This window comes from Oryctolagus cuniculus, chromosome 7, assembly GCF_051225735.1.
Source record: "Oryctolagus cuniculus isolate XC-2025 breed Fujian yellow rabbit chromosome 7, ASM5122573v1, whole genome shotgun sequence".
NCBI lineage: Eukaryota > Metazoa > Chordata > Mammalia > Lagomorpha > Leporidae > Oryctolagus > Oryctolagus cuniculus.
The window spans coordinates 48,825,563-48,839,170 of record NC_142873.1 but is presented as its reverse complement, the minus strand read 5'-3'; the positions used below and the strand labels follow the sequence as shown (position 1 = coordinate 48,839,170).

Here is a 13,608-nt window from a genome sequence, read left to right as displayed (position 1 = left end):
CAATAGCACTATAGTGCTTTAAACATGGGTAGAGAGGAAATATTTTTAAAATCAAAGAGTATTTGTAAAAGCTGGAAAACATCTCTTGTAGGAAAGTTCGTTAATGGTGCCAGTGCCATGGTGTAAATGTTAAACTGACATGACACCAGTATCCAGTATTTGTAGAGGTTCGACCCCTGTTACTCCTCTTCCAAGCCAGCTCCCAGATGATAGCCTGGGAAAAGCAGCGAAAGCTGTCCCAAGTGTTGGGCCCCTGCAACAAATGTGGGAGAAGAGGAAGAAGATCCTGGCTCCTAGCTCTGGCCATTCCCTGCCCCAGCATTTGAGGTCATCTGGGGAGTGAACCAGCAGATGGAAGATCTCTCCCACCCTAGCATCCGTCTTTCCCTTTCTTTGTGTAGCTCTGACTTTCAAATACACAAATAAATCTTTTTATAATTATTGAGACCATTTCAGAGTGTGAGGGCTGGTGCTGTGCAATAGTGGGTAAAGACAATGACAGCAGTAGTGGCATCCCATATGGGGGGTGGGTTTCTGGTCCCAGCTGCTCCACTTCCGATGCAGTTCTCTGCTGCAGCCTAGAAAAGCAGTAGAAGGTGGCCCAAGTCCATGGACCCTGCATATGCATGCGACCCAAAAAAAGCTCCTGGCTCCTGGCTTCAGATCGCATCAGCTCTGCTGTTGTGGACACTGGGGGAAGGAACTAGCAGATGGAAGTCTTCTCTCTCTCTCTTGCTCTGTCCCTCTCTGTCAGAATGTAATTCTGCCTTTCAAACTAATAGATAACTCTTGGAAAAAAAGACCATCTCAGGAAAAGAGCTGTCCCATGAAAGGCAGGTTGTGTACATGGACTGTGGAGTTGGCTGAAACTTTCCCGTGCTCCCTTCACTCTCCTCTATGGGCCACTGTGCATGCATCAGATGGTCTATGCCAGTGGTGGCAGGGTGACTCAGGCAAGATTTCAACCAGGACCACTGAAAATCATCTGACCCACCCAAGACTGCACTTGACACCTGAGCCCAGCGTTGTTTTCAGCCTATATGCCTTTTCAAGGAGAAGCTTCTAGGCCTGTCTACACAGATGCTACAGCTCAGTTCAGACAGACGTTTAGAGGAGTTGGGCCCTCTTCCTCCCACTTATAGCCATCTGACCTCCAAACCGGGTTCATGCCTCTGACTCTGTGCACGGTCTGCGTCTGTTGGCTTATGTGAGTGTGGTTCAGTAAAACCCAGGTTTCTGAGTCCTGCCTTTAGCACTCTCCCCTGCTTCCATCCTCATCTGCCTCCTATGTCTCGTTTGGTCCTTGCTCCTAGGGCTCCTCGTCGATCCTAGGGTTCTTCTGCCTCAGCCCTCGCCTTCCACTGCTCTCATGCCAAGGCCACCATGCTGCATCATTGGGCTGGGCCCCAAAAGTGTGATCGAATCTCACACACAGCCCAGTCTTCCTCATATTGCAGCACTGGGTGTAAGAATGATGTGAATGTGCTGGAGCTGGGAAGCAGGTGACCATGAAGCTTGTTCCCCATCAGCCTGTCAGTGCAGCCCTCAGGCCCTGCAGTGGAGTTCAGGAAATTAGCAGGAAGCCTTCTCTTAAGTGAATGTGAATGCCTTGCCTGACCATAATTCTCTCCTGGAAAGGATGCACCTCCAACCTCTACTGGCAGGTCCTGGATTCCATTGTTCAGCTGTATGATGAAAACAGGGTCCTCAGGGAAAAATACCAGAGACTCCCAGTGTGCAAGAAACCTACATGCAGAGGTAAGTGGTGAGGGCACAGCGGGAGGTCTTTGAAAATGTTGCCTTCAATGAGTCTTCTCATGAAAGAAACTACACAGAGAGCTTTTAGGTCTTCTCCCAAAGAGAACCCGACAGCAAGGAAACTGAACTTTTAGGGAATAGCTTCTGGGTTTGCATTTGCCTCCCCTACAACGGATGGAACAAATCAAAACCAAACCCCAAATCCTTCCCTAAGAAGATGGGTTGATGGGAAAAATCTAAGGTATGAGAAATGAGCATTTTTCCACTTTTCATTTAAAAAAATTTTTGACAGGTAGGGATAGTGAGAAAGAGAGACAGTGAGAAAGGTCTTTCTTCAGTTGGTTCACCCCCCAAAAGACTTCTATGGCCAGCTGGCTGTTGCAATCTGAATTCCGGAGCCAGGTGCTCCCTCCTGGTCTCACATGCGGGTGCAGGGCCCAAGTACTTAGGCCATCCTCCACTGCCTTCCGGGGCCACAGCAGAGAGCTGGACAGGAAGAGGAGCAACCGGGAGAAAACTGGAGCCCCCACCGGGGCAAGAACCCAGACTGCTGGCAAAGCGGCTCACTAGGCTAAACATCCACCTCACTTTTTATTAAAGAATTTTTGGTTATTTCCTGAAGATATTCCTGGAATGCCCTAAGGAGAAATAACTGCAGAATGTTGCTTTCCCCTGGGCACAGGGCATCAGCCAAGATCTATGCCTTGCTCTTTAGTTGGCAATTTCCCTTTTCTGCTTCTGCTCACTTCTTTCCCCCAGCCCTGCCCTCTAACTGTACAAGAACATTGACAAGTCTCACCGGGCAAAGCTTGTTCCTGTCCCAGCCAAAGTCATGCTCACCCTGTAGAACTTGTCCAGCTTCCTCCAGGTGGAAGCCCTCCCTCCGCCTTCCCTGACAATCTGTGATATAGCAGAACCATGTTGGTGTCCAGCTCGGGTTTACACCTCTGGGTCATGTGGGTTTAGTCCTTAGCCCCTTGTCACCATGATCTTCTCACAGTCTTGTTCTTGTCCAAGGACCCTGGTGGCTCTCACACTGTAGGGCTCTCCCTGTGGCCACACCCTCCTATGAAATGGATTTAGGAGAATTTTCCTGAAAATGTCTTCTCTTTGCTGTAACTAGTCCGTGAATGTGCATGTGTGAGCTATGACTCTCATCCCGGGACCTGACAAAGACCTTTATTTTCCCCAGGGGCAGCACGGAGGGTAAACTGAGGCCAAGGAGGAGCTGGTGGGGGTCTGGCTAACTAACCTGCAGCAGCAGCTGGGAGCAGGGCTCTTGGCATCGGGAGGTGCTGGGCCCTGTGTCCCACACCACGGGCAGCTAGCACACTTCAGGAAACTCTGCCTTGCATGTGCTAGCGCCACCATCTCCTTCCAGCCTGTGGACCACTCTGGTCACTTCTCCCCTTCCCCTCAGTCGGGCTCCCCCTGGCCTCCATCTCCATCAGCTCCAGCACCAGCCCCAGGCAGTTATCAGCAAGAGCACACAGAAGATTGTTCAAGAGTTGTTTTTGTTTGTTTGTTTATCTATTTCAGGTAACAACTGAAGTATTAAATGACTTGTTTAATTTCAATACCAAAAGTTAAGTCACCAATAATTCTCCAGTTGATGAGAAAATAAAACAACAAAGCAAGTCTAAATCAAAGAAGTCACCATCTCTGAGAACCAAATTACATGGCGGGACAAATGGACACTTTGCTTGGGGAAATCCCAGCCCTTCCGTCTGCAAATGTGATAGCCCCTAAGACACCAATGCCCAGATCAGGAGAGGATCCTCAAAGGCCCTCATCCTTTTCCCTCCCAACTCCAGCCTGGAAAGAGCAAAGATTTGAGTCCAGTAACGGGTAGAAAAAAGTCCCTACAGATGGTTTACCAGCTCTCTGGCACATGTTCATTTTACTTGAATCGTAGGGTTTAGAAACCTCAGAAAATAAATTTCATTTTACATACATTTTGTTGTCTATCTTTTTTGTACAAGTTGAAATTAAAACTTTCTTTCTCCAGCTTGAAACAGCAATGTCAATCCTTTTTAAAGGTGTTTTTATTTGGAAGGCACAGTGACATGCACACACACACACAGAGCGAAAGGGAGAAAATAGAGATAGAGATGAGAGAGAGAGAGACAGAGAAAGAGAGAGAGAGAGAGAATCACTTTTCTTGTCCACTGACTTGTCTTTGGCAATCCAACATAAAGCTGGACATCTTTGAAACACAGGAAGCCCCAGGCTTACCAGATCTCTAGGCTAGCAGGCTGATTCAGGTAAGCACCAGGAAGACACTTCCCCCACAACCTGGTGGGGGGGGGGGGGGCCTTGGATGAGAGTGTGCTGCAGATGGTGATCTCCATGTGCTGGTTCAGTGAATAAGGCAGAGCCCCACAGTTTCCATCCTGGGCATCAGCCGGCTCTTGACATATTCCTGTTAAATTTTCCTGCAGAGTTCATTTCTTACTGCACTGTAGTGACGGATTTTAAGCCGCATACCTAGTTGTGTAGCGTGGGGTATGTTGCTTGTGGGACTTGTCAAGTGACAGGCGCCGCCGGGTGGGAAATGGAAATGACAACAGCAGGCCCAGAGGGAGAGTTGGGAAGAGCATGGGAGCATAAAACGACCCTTCCCTGACCGGGAATCGAACCCGGGCCGCGGCGGTGAAAGCGCCGAATCCTAGCCACTAGACCACCAGGGACACACAGCAAGCAGTGTCTGGTCTGTTTCCCTAGCAGCAGCGGCTGCGTTGGACACGCGCGTCGCAGAAGAACTAATCCATGTTACCACACCAGCGCCTCGTCCCGCCTTCAGGGAAGCCCTGGGAGGCCGGCCCCTGCAGATTCCCGCCAAAGGGCGAACTGCACCGGACGCACCAGGAGCCCTGTCCCGCAGGCAGCCTGGCGTCCCGGCTGAGCTCAGAAACCACGCAGCCTTGGGGAGCAGACAGCGGGCCTCCGGGGAGGTGTGTACAGGCGCCAGGGCACCCGGGGGTGGCCGGCGGGAGGGAGACCCGAAGGCGCCCCGTGTACAGCGGGCTGAGTTGAGCCGCTACGAGCTCCGACGACAAGGCACACAAAGCAGGGACACAGACGCCCGAGGGAATCTCTCCCAAGCAAGGGCCTTGAGGTCCACAAAGACCACCACGAGCCCGTCCCTCAAACCCTGCCGCCCCTGAGTGTTTCCATCTCAGCTGGAGCTCGGTCCCCATCCTCCCCACGCTCAGAACAATCCCAAACACGAGGGCTCTGATGCCGGGGCGTTCCTCGACTCCACATCTAACCCGCCAGGAGCATGTGTGTTCCTGTGGCTCCAGGACGGGCCTTGCTGTCACCCGGTCCTTCCTCCTGGTGACGGAGTTCAAGTAAGCGGCGCGGACCAAGGCGAGCAGACCCATGTCCCTCGCGCCCCCCGGGAGTGGCACTGGGCTGTCCTTGCGCGCCTTCGTCGGCTCTGTCCTCCGCTTCAGCCTCTGCCAGGCCTGCTCAGGGCTCAGGCACCGTGGCGGGTACCCGGCAGCTCCCCGGGCGTCCCGAGGAGGAGCTCCAGCGGCTCCTTCGGGGACGTGCGGGGGCGCGGCGAGGCGCAGGCGTGCTGGGCCGCAGGGAGTGCGGGATCCCCAGAGGCTGGCGTCCGTGCTGCTCCCGCAGGAGAATGGACACTGCCCCCTCTGTCCCGCAGGACCCTAACGTGTTCGTGGAAACGCAGGGTTTGTTATCCTGTGTGGATGGGGAAGTGACCGATGGCGGCGGGAAGGGGACGAGAAAGGCACCACATTGTCTCATGAAGATACCAGGGCACAGGCTTCATCTGCATGGCTTTCGGGGAAATATTTTAGCAGGTACTACCGCGGTTGGTTTCCGTAGTGTAGTGGTTATCACGTTCGCCTCACACGCGAAAGGTCCCCGGTTCGAAACCGGGCGGAAACAGAATTGTTTTCCTGAAGCCAGGAGAATAAGAGCAGAGTGAGGAGGAGAAATGGCCGTGTCCACGTGTCCACGCAGCTCACATCAACCAGACCTCGTTTCTCTTCTCCCGTGCTGGCCATTGTCACCCCGCTCCGGCCAGGTTTACAAGAGGGAAATGCTTTCAGGTTTTCTTTCCTTTCTCTCTCACTTTCTCTCTCTACATATTTCTCTTCTTTTCTTTTAAATATTTCTTTGTTTATTTATTTGAAATACAGAGTTAGAGAAAGATGGAGACACAGAGAGAAGTCTTCCTTCTGCTGGTTCACTCCCCAAATGGCCTCAACAGCTGAAGCTGAGACAATCCACAGCCAGGTGCCAGGAGCCTTTTCCAAATCCCCAGGTGGGTGCAGGGGCCCAAGGACTTGGCCATCCTCCACTACTATCCAGGGAAGCAGCTGGGACACGAACCGGAGCCTATGGGGAAGCCAGCGCCGCACACCACAGTGTAGGCCCCTCAGGTTTCTTACAGTGAATCTTCTCCATAGGCCTCAGTCCTCTGCCTAAGCTGACACGGAACCAGTGCTTTCCGGTTTGTGAGCTCCAGAGGGGAGCTGAGGAGGAGCCTGCTTGGCTTCCCACCCTATGGGAACACAGCAGCAGAACTCACTGATTGGTGGAGAGAACCTGAATTTAAATCCGCATCTGGATCTCAAACCAAGCTGATACTGTCAATATTCCTCAGGCACCCTGGTTGAAAGTATATATTTACATTAACCCACCCCTAACCCAGAGAATTCTCAGGACACTGTGAGGGTTGCACGCCCCCTCTGAAGGTTCAGGCAGCCGATAGTTTTAATAACTGGAACCCCAGCATGTGCTGAGTGCGTCCTGTGGCTTCCAACCCTTCCCCACCCTCTCTTCTGCTTTGTCCCTGGAGTTCTTGGTGCTGTCTTCACTGGTGTGCTGTCTTCACCACAGCCAGAGCTTTGCCTTCTCTCCCAGGAGAGCTTTAGAGCCCTGGTCTTAGATGGTGCTGCTTGGAAGGGCTTGGGTGGCCAGTGGAGGATGGCCCAAGTGATTGGCCCCTGCACCCACGTGGGAGACCCGGAAGAAGCTCCTGGCTTCAGCCTGGCACAGCCCCAGCTCTTGAGGTCATTTAGGGGATAAATCAGCAGATGGAAGATTTCCCTCTCTCTCTCTCTCTGTCTCTGTAACTCTTTCAAATAAATAAGTAAATCTTAAAAAAAAAAAAAAAAAAAAAAGCTCTTGCTGACAGCAATAGGCCCATAATAACTTCACCACACACTGGTAAGATGAGATGTGAACAGCTCCGCACTGCTGCAGGCTCAAATGCCAGGAAATGCCAGCCTCTCCAGGATAATGGACAATCGAAATAGACTCGCAGACTAGTTTTCCTGTCACACGCCATCAAACTGAGAATGCATCTCTGTCAATCACCACCTAACAGAGATCACCCCAGAAGTTCACTTGATAACACCACACTCAGAAACCCCTAGCGATGCCCCTGGTGGGAGAAATCACGATGCAAAAATGAAAGAAAGAACAAAAGCCTTGGTCCAGGACCCAGGTTCAGCATGCAGGAGTCAAGAGCTCTGTTTCTGCGCATGGGAGAAACAGAAGAACCAAGGGATCATGAGCCCACAGCACTAGTGCCCAGGTCTGCCTGTCAGGTGCAGGTTCCTTTGGCTCTGGTGATGCATCTCACATGGACAGATGGTCTGGGCAGAGCCCCAGCAAACATCTGGCAAGGAATACTATGGAGAGAGTTATCTGCATGCTCACTGACCATGGTATAGCAGGAGAAGACACACAAGCTTCTCATCACTTCCTGTGGAAGCCAAAGCAAGATCTCTGAAGATATAAAGGAAAGCAGGAGAACAGGTGTCTGACACCATGAGGATTCCCCTCTGGGATAGTGGCTTGGCTGAAAGCCATAAAAGAGGTCGTCTGGCAGGGTTCTCTGGATGCATGTAACCAGGTCATCACAGACAACAGTTGCAGTTATTGGAAGTCTGCAAGCTAGCTTACAAGTTTAGCTGTCAACACCCACAGCAGAGCAGCTGTGAGGAGTGCCCACCAAATCCTCCTGTTGCACCAAGCTCTTAGTCAAGCAGGGGGGCCCACTCCCCTTGTTGGAGGTTCAAGATCCCTGAATAGTAAGCTTGTGCCTACAAGTAAGTGAAGAGAGGGACACTAATGGAGTTCATAAACCACCTGGAATATGACTTAGTGCCATTCCAGGAAAAGAGCAGTTTCCAAGTTGACTGATATTCGAAGCCGTGTATAACAGCCATAAGGAAGCAGTTGCACAGGCAACGCTACACTGTGGACACAGCTGCACGGGGGCTAAAGACGTGCATGATACATCTCCCTAGTGCACAATACAACGACCTCTGTGGTGCTCTCATGAAGCCAATCAGGCTTCAGAAGATTTTGAAAGTACTTGCACAGAGTACAGAAACTTATTTTTACAAATTCTTGTTTATAATGGTGAGAACGCCGGACCTCACTGGACCTCACTGGTGCCATCATATTGGGCCCCAGGACTGGGTTCCTCCTCGGTGTGTGTTTCAGGCTTCCTGGGCTCCCAGAAAGTGGTCTAGGAGAGTGGAATGACGTGGGGAGGTGACCTTTGTGGGGACAGCAGAGAAGTAGATACAAGAATGTGCTCATCCTCGTGCTGTCCCTAGGTGGGCTCGAACCACCAACCTTTTGGTGAACAGCTGAATGCGCTCACCAACTGCGCCAGAGAGACTGGGCTCTGAGGGCACAGGGAGGAAACCTTCCCGGGCAGCCACTGGCTTTGAAGGGAGACGTTTCAGGCGGTGGATTCTGTAGTGTGGTTTTTATCACATTCCATAATATGGGAAAGGTCCCGGTTCGAAACCGGGGTGGAAACAAACTTGTTCTTTTTCCGAAAAGAAAACCGTAGGACTCACACTTAAATGCTTGCCCCCAGAGAAATAATTGCTCCGATTCCATAATGATACCTGCATGGACACAACCATTTTACTATTGCTCACTCATTTTGCAAGCTTGAGGGGGGGGTGGTTAGATGCCTACATTTATGGGCTAGCTAGATAAATTATAGTACAGACATGCTATGCATGTCTACACTGAATAGAAAACTGATCTAGATTGCTTTGAATACATGGTACTGGCAGAAAACTTAACTAAAAAGTGAGTTTTGAATTAATTCAGAGCAATATTTGGAGTTTAAGAAACAAATCCCTAGGAAGATATTTATTTCAGCCATGGAAGACCAGCATTCCTTATGGGGTTCAGTGACTCTCCTACTTTTTCTTCCATCATAAGCTTGAAGAGTTAAAATTGTATATGTGCGGGTGTATAAAGTTAAGCTTAAGCTTACAGGTTTAAACCTTCCTGGTGCAGCTGTAAAAATAAAACAAAGTGAAGTAGCACCTTGACAGTAGGGACTCCATTTTGGAGCACTTGAGACTGCATTCTGGGAAAGCACCCCCCCCACTGTGAGACTCTGGTCTGAAACTATGATCTCAAATAGTCGGACAATAGCAGTGCACTACATCACCCTTGGCAGAGCACAAAAACCCCCTAGCATGATTGCTCAAGCTTAAAAGTAGAAAGGTTGCACTTGGGTTACCTGGGCTAATAATAAAGATGTGATTTGTCTGTGTCTTACATTAATGTCAAGTCCTAATTGCTAATTGTAATATTGTAACTGGTATTGTCAAGATTATGATAAATATTAATTTCACTTAGGTTTTAGGTTATGTTGACCCCAGTAACCATATACTCTCTTTTGATTTTATGTACTCTCTTTTGATTTTAGCAACTGTGTATAGCAACCGTGCATAGCAACCATGTATTCCCCCCTTCCCATTTTGCGGTTTTTGCCTTTATAAACCCTAACCTTTGGTTATTCAGGGCTGCTCTGTTCATGTATGGTCAGACAGCCCCAGCATGCTGGATAATCAATAAATCTTTAACCCTTTGCTGGTTGCATGAGAGAAAAGTCTCTTGGAGTCGTTCCTTGGGCGGTGGGCTTTTTCAGACTCTAACAAGCTCAGGAAAGTTCGGGACCAAAATTTAGAAATGATACACATAACTTGGATGTATCTCATAAACATAATGGGCATAATTACCTGGGAGTGGGGAGAAGGCACACACAAAAAAGTACACAAGGGTGCTTCAAAAATTTCATAGAAAATGGAGTTAAAACATTTGTTTTGGTGAAAAAAATTTTTAAATCCATGCATTTTTTTCATGATATGATTTTTTGAGTGAACTTTGTGAAGACTACTCATCTGAATGGATTTCAAAAAAAAATTACAGCCAAGGAACCTTACCTTTGACAGCCATTTTCCACAATCTTTTTGAAGTACCCATGTACAATCGTTGACTTGAATTCAAAAATAGGCAATTGTGAGTTCTGGTGATAAGACTCAGATTAGTGATTAACTAAGAGAGAGAGAGGGAAGGAATGGCTTGGAAAGGGGCTCCACACACCTTTCTTGAATCATAGTAATCTTCTATAACTTGAACGGGGTGCTGACTGCATTTATCAAAATTAAACATACCGCACTAATTACTTCTTTTTAAAAAGTGCCGTACCATAGTGCAATAATTTGCCATGTGTACTGCAGTGCAATAATTTATTGTTCCCATAAAAACAGGGATACAGGGAGTGGAGACAAGCCAGTCTGGACCATGGCTTTTTATTATGTTTTTTATTGTGAACTCATTCAATGCTCAATCTGGTTTTCTGTTAAGAAAGAAAGAGAGAAAGGAAGGAAGGAAGGAAGGAAGGAAGGAAGGAAGGAAGGAAGGAAGGAAGGAAGGAAGGAAGGAAGGAGAAAGAAGAAAGAAGAAAGAAGAAAGAAGAAAGAAGAAAGAAGAAAGAAGAAAGAAGAGAGGAGAGGAGAGGAGAGGGGAGGGGAGGGGAGGGGAGGGGAGGGGAGGGGAGGGGAGAAGAGAAGAGAAGAGAAGAGAAGAGAAGAGAAGAGAAGAGAAGAGAAGAGAAGAGAAGAGAAGAGAAGAGAAGAGAAGAGAAGAGAAGAGAAGAGAAGAGAAGAGAAGAGAAGAGAAGTCTGGCACTTGAAATAGCTCTCCTGGGAGAACGGCACCACATTATTTCATTAGTGGAAGCTCCTGCCGCGGGTCCCTGCGAGGCAGCAGTTCACCGTTCGGGGTATTTCCCGTCCAGTTGTGACAAAGAGCACGTCCAAATTTCCTTCTTTGACGTGGCCGGCTCCGGGTTTGTGCACGGTGAAGTTTACTCCTCTTCGGATCGCTTCGGGCCAGGGACTTCCCTCCGCAACAGTGGCTGCAGGAGTCCAAGCCGAGCGACACCGGTCCCTTCGCTAGCTGCGGGCTGGAAGGCGTCGCGGTGTCCCGAGCTCGAATTGCAGACCTCCAGGCTGGAGAAGCTTGCTGGCAATCAGTGTGCCGCCTATCATTTTGCGACTTCAAAAATAAAGCGAAATACTCTCTTCGCTGCCTCCTTCTTGGACGGGTAGAGATCCTTGAGCGTTTCTCTCCCATGCGCGTCTCCCCTTCTTCCTCCTGCCTTTTCCACACAGTCAGGATTCCCATCCCTGGGATCTGGCCGGTGCTTCCCCACAGGCCTCCTGGGAGGTCTCGTTGTCTCAGCGACGCCTCTGCTTTCTTTGGCTCCTTTTCCAGCGTCTGCTTTTGGCGCGGTCACTCACCCGCACCAGTCGCACCGACCTCACGGACTCCGCCGAGGGCAGCCGGGCGGAGCGCGGAGTGGGAAGCGCCGGCACGGAGCCCACGGGCGCGCTCGGCTCCCCGTGGATCCCAGCACGGCTCCCGCCCGGGGTCGCGGACTCGGCGTCCCTGGGGCGCTGTTTCCGAAGCAGGCGGCAGCCTTTCTGGTGTCAGGGTTTCTAACGGGACGGATACGACCGAATCCCAAACACTCCTGAAGCTTGGAGTTTGCAGTTATCTTGCAGAGAGGAGGCAAAACCTAGGCTTTCAGTGAATGCCCAGTGCATGCTGAAACCGAAACCTAGTACAAACTGTGTTTTTGTGGCGCAACCGGTTAGCGTGTTCGGCTGTTAACTGAAAGGTTGGTGTTTCGAGCCCACCCAGGGACTGAGTCTAGCTTTATTATTAAAAGGAGAGTTAGGGCGTTAGTGGTCATTGTTACAAATATGTTACTTAAAAGAAGACAGCAACCTCCTATCCTGCCTGTCTCACCCACCAAATAGTACATTCTTTGTCAACTTGCCATTCAGAAACATCTCTCTAAGCATGCTCCACATAAAGACCATGGCCCTTTTTCATTTGTGCCTAACATAAGAAAACTATCACGATCCACAAACCAAGAGGCTATTCTTCCCATTAGCATCCTGTAACTTCAATGCTATTGTTAAGTTGATACATCTTATGTGGTAGGAGTAAGGAGATGAGCAAGAGAGACTAACAGGGAGAGAGAGGAAGAGAGAGAGAGAGAGAGAGAGAGAGAGAGAGAGAGAGAGAGAAGAAATACTTGTAACTATTACATGCTTGTTTCTGCAACTGGTCTCATACAAGTCTAGTATTTATAACTGCCTTCTTTCACTCAGTTCCATGTTCCTTTGCTCTCTGCAAGCACTTCAGCTGGTCTTTGTTATTTATCTGGTGTGTGTTGGGGACATGAACCTCCATTCCTAAAGTATCTGGATCATTAACAATCCTGTATGAATTGAGTTGGCTTGATTTTCCACTGACTTATCTCAGGGCTCTAAGAGATGTCTAAGAGATGTCCAAGGGATCTCCTGTGCTTAGACATAACTCTTCCTTGCCTCCACCATGGATGGAGAAGCAGTTCAACTTGCCCTTGGCAATCTGGGTCCACCAACCTAGACAGCACGGTAGCTTCCTCTTTTGCTTGTGGATTCAGAGGCATGAGACGCCCAAAGTGGCTGAGTGGCAGTCTTAATGTTCAATAGAACCATTGTCTGATGATGGGTACATTCCTCCCATCTGAACTAAGACTTCCAGACCAGAAGAACGTGAAGGCAAAGGTGGAGAAAGCCAAATTTTGCTGATGTATTACTAGCAGTAATAATGAGTGGTGCCACTTCCATTTCCACTCCTTGGTCCCTGGACCTGTGAATCCTGGCTATGGGAGAAACAGCACTGCCTAGTGAACGGTTGCCTGGAGAACCTTGTCCCATATAGCTGGCTAAGTAGCTGAGGTTTCATAAGGTCCTTCCACTGTTCTAATCAGACCACAGGCTTCAGGATGTGAGAGAATGTGGTGAAATCAATGAATTCCATGAGCCTAGGCCCACGGCTGCAACTCATTTGCTACAGAGTGAGTTCCTTGACCAGAAGCCACGCCATCGTCACCACACTGTGAGTAAGGCATTCTGAAAGTCCATCCATCCAATGTTACGACTCCTTCACTATAATCCTATACCCTTAATATCAATTTCTACATATATCTCATGTGTTTCTGTCTTTGTAAATTGGAAGAGTCACGTAGCTCTTTTGGAATATACTGCACCTCCTCAGGGGTTTCGAAGACAAATGTGGCACCGCGGCTCACTAGGCTAATCCTCCGCCTTGCAGCGCTGGCACACCGGGTTCTAGTCTTGGTCAGGGCGCTGGATTCTGTCCCAGTTGCCCCTCTTCCAGGCCAGCTCTCTGCTGTGGCCAGGGAGTGCAGTGGAGGATGGCCCAAGTACTTGGGCCCTGCACCCCATTGGTGACCAGGATAAGTACCTGGCTCCTGTCATCGGATCAGCGCGGTGCGCGGGCCGCAGCGCACCAGCCACGGCAGCCATTGGAGGGTGAACCAACGGCAAAGGAAGACCTTTCTCTCTGTCTCTCTCTCTCACTGTCCACTCTGCCTGTAAATAAATAAAGAAATAAAGAAAAGAAAGAAAGAAAGAAGACAACTGTGGGTGAGTCCATGAACCTCAGAGGAGGTTCCCCAGGCAG

The 13,608-nt window shown here is 49.6% G+C and overlaps 2 non-coding genes across 2 annotated transcripts; one reads left to right on the top strand and one right to left on the bottom strand.

Moving 5' to 3' along the window:
- Window positions 1-4,376: 4,376 nt before the first annotated feature.
- On the bottom strand, window positions 4,377-4,448 carry TRNAE-UUC (transfer RNA glutamic acid (anticodon UUC)). The gene has a single exon. It is a non-coding gene; the product is annotated as a tRNA-Glu (tRNA).
- Window positions 4,449-5,603: 1,155 nt separating this feature from the next.
- Window positions 5,604-5,676, top strand: TRNAV-CAC (transfer RNA valine (anticodon CAC)). The gene has a single exon. It is a non-coding gene; the product is annotated as a tRNA-Val (tRNA).
- The last annotated feature ends 7,932 nt before the right edge of the window (window positions 5,677-13,608 follow it).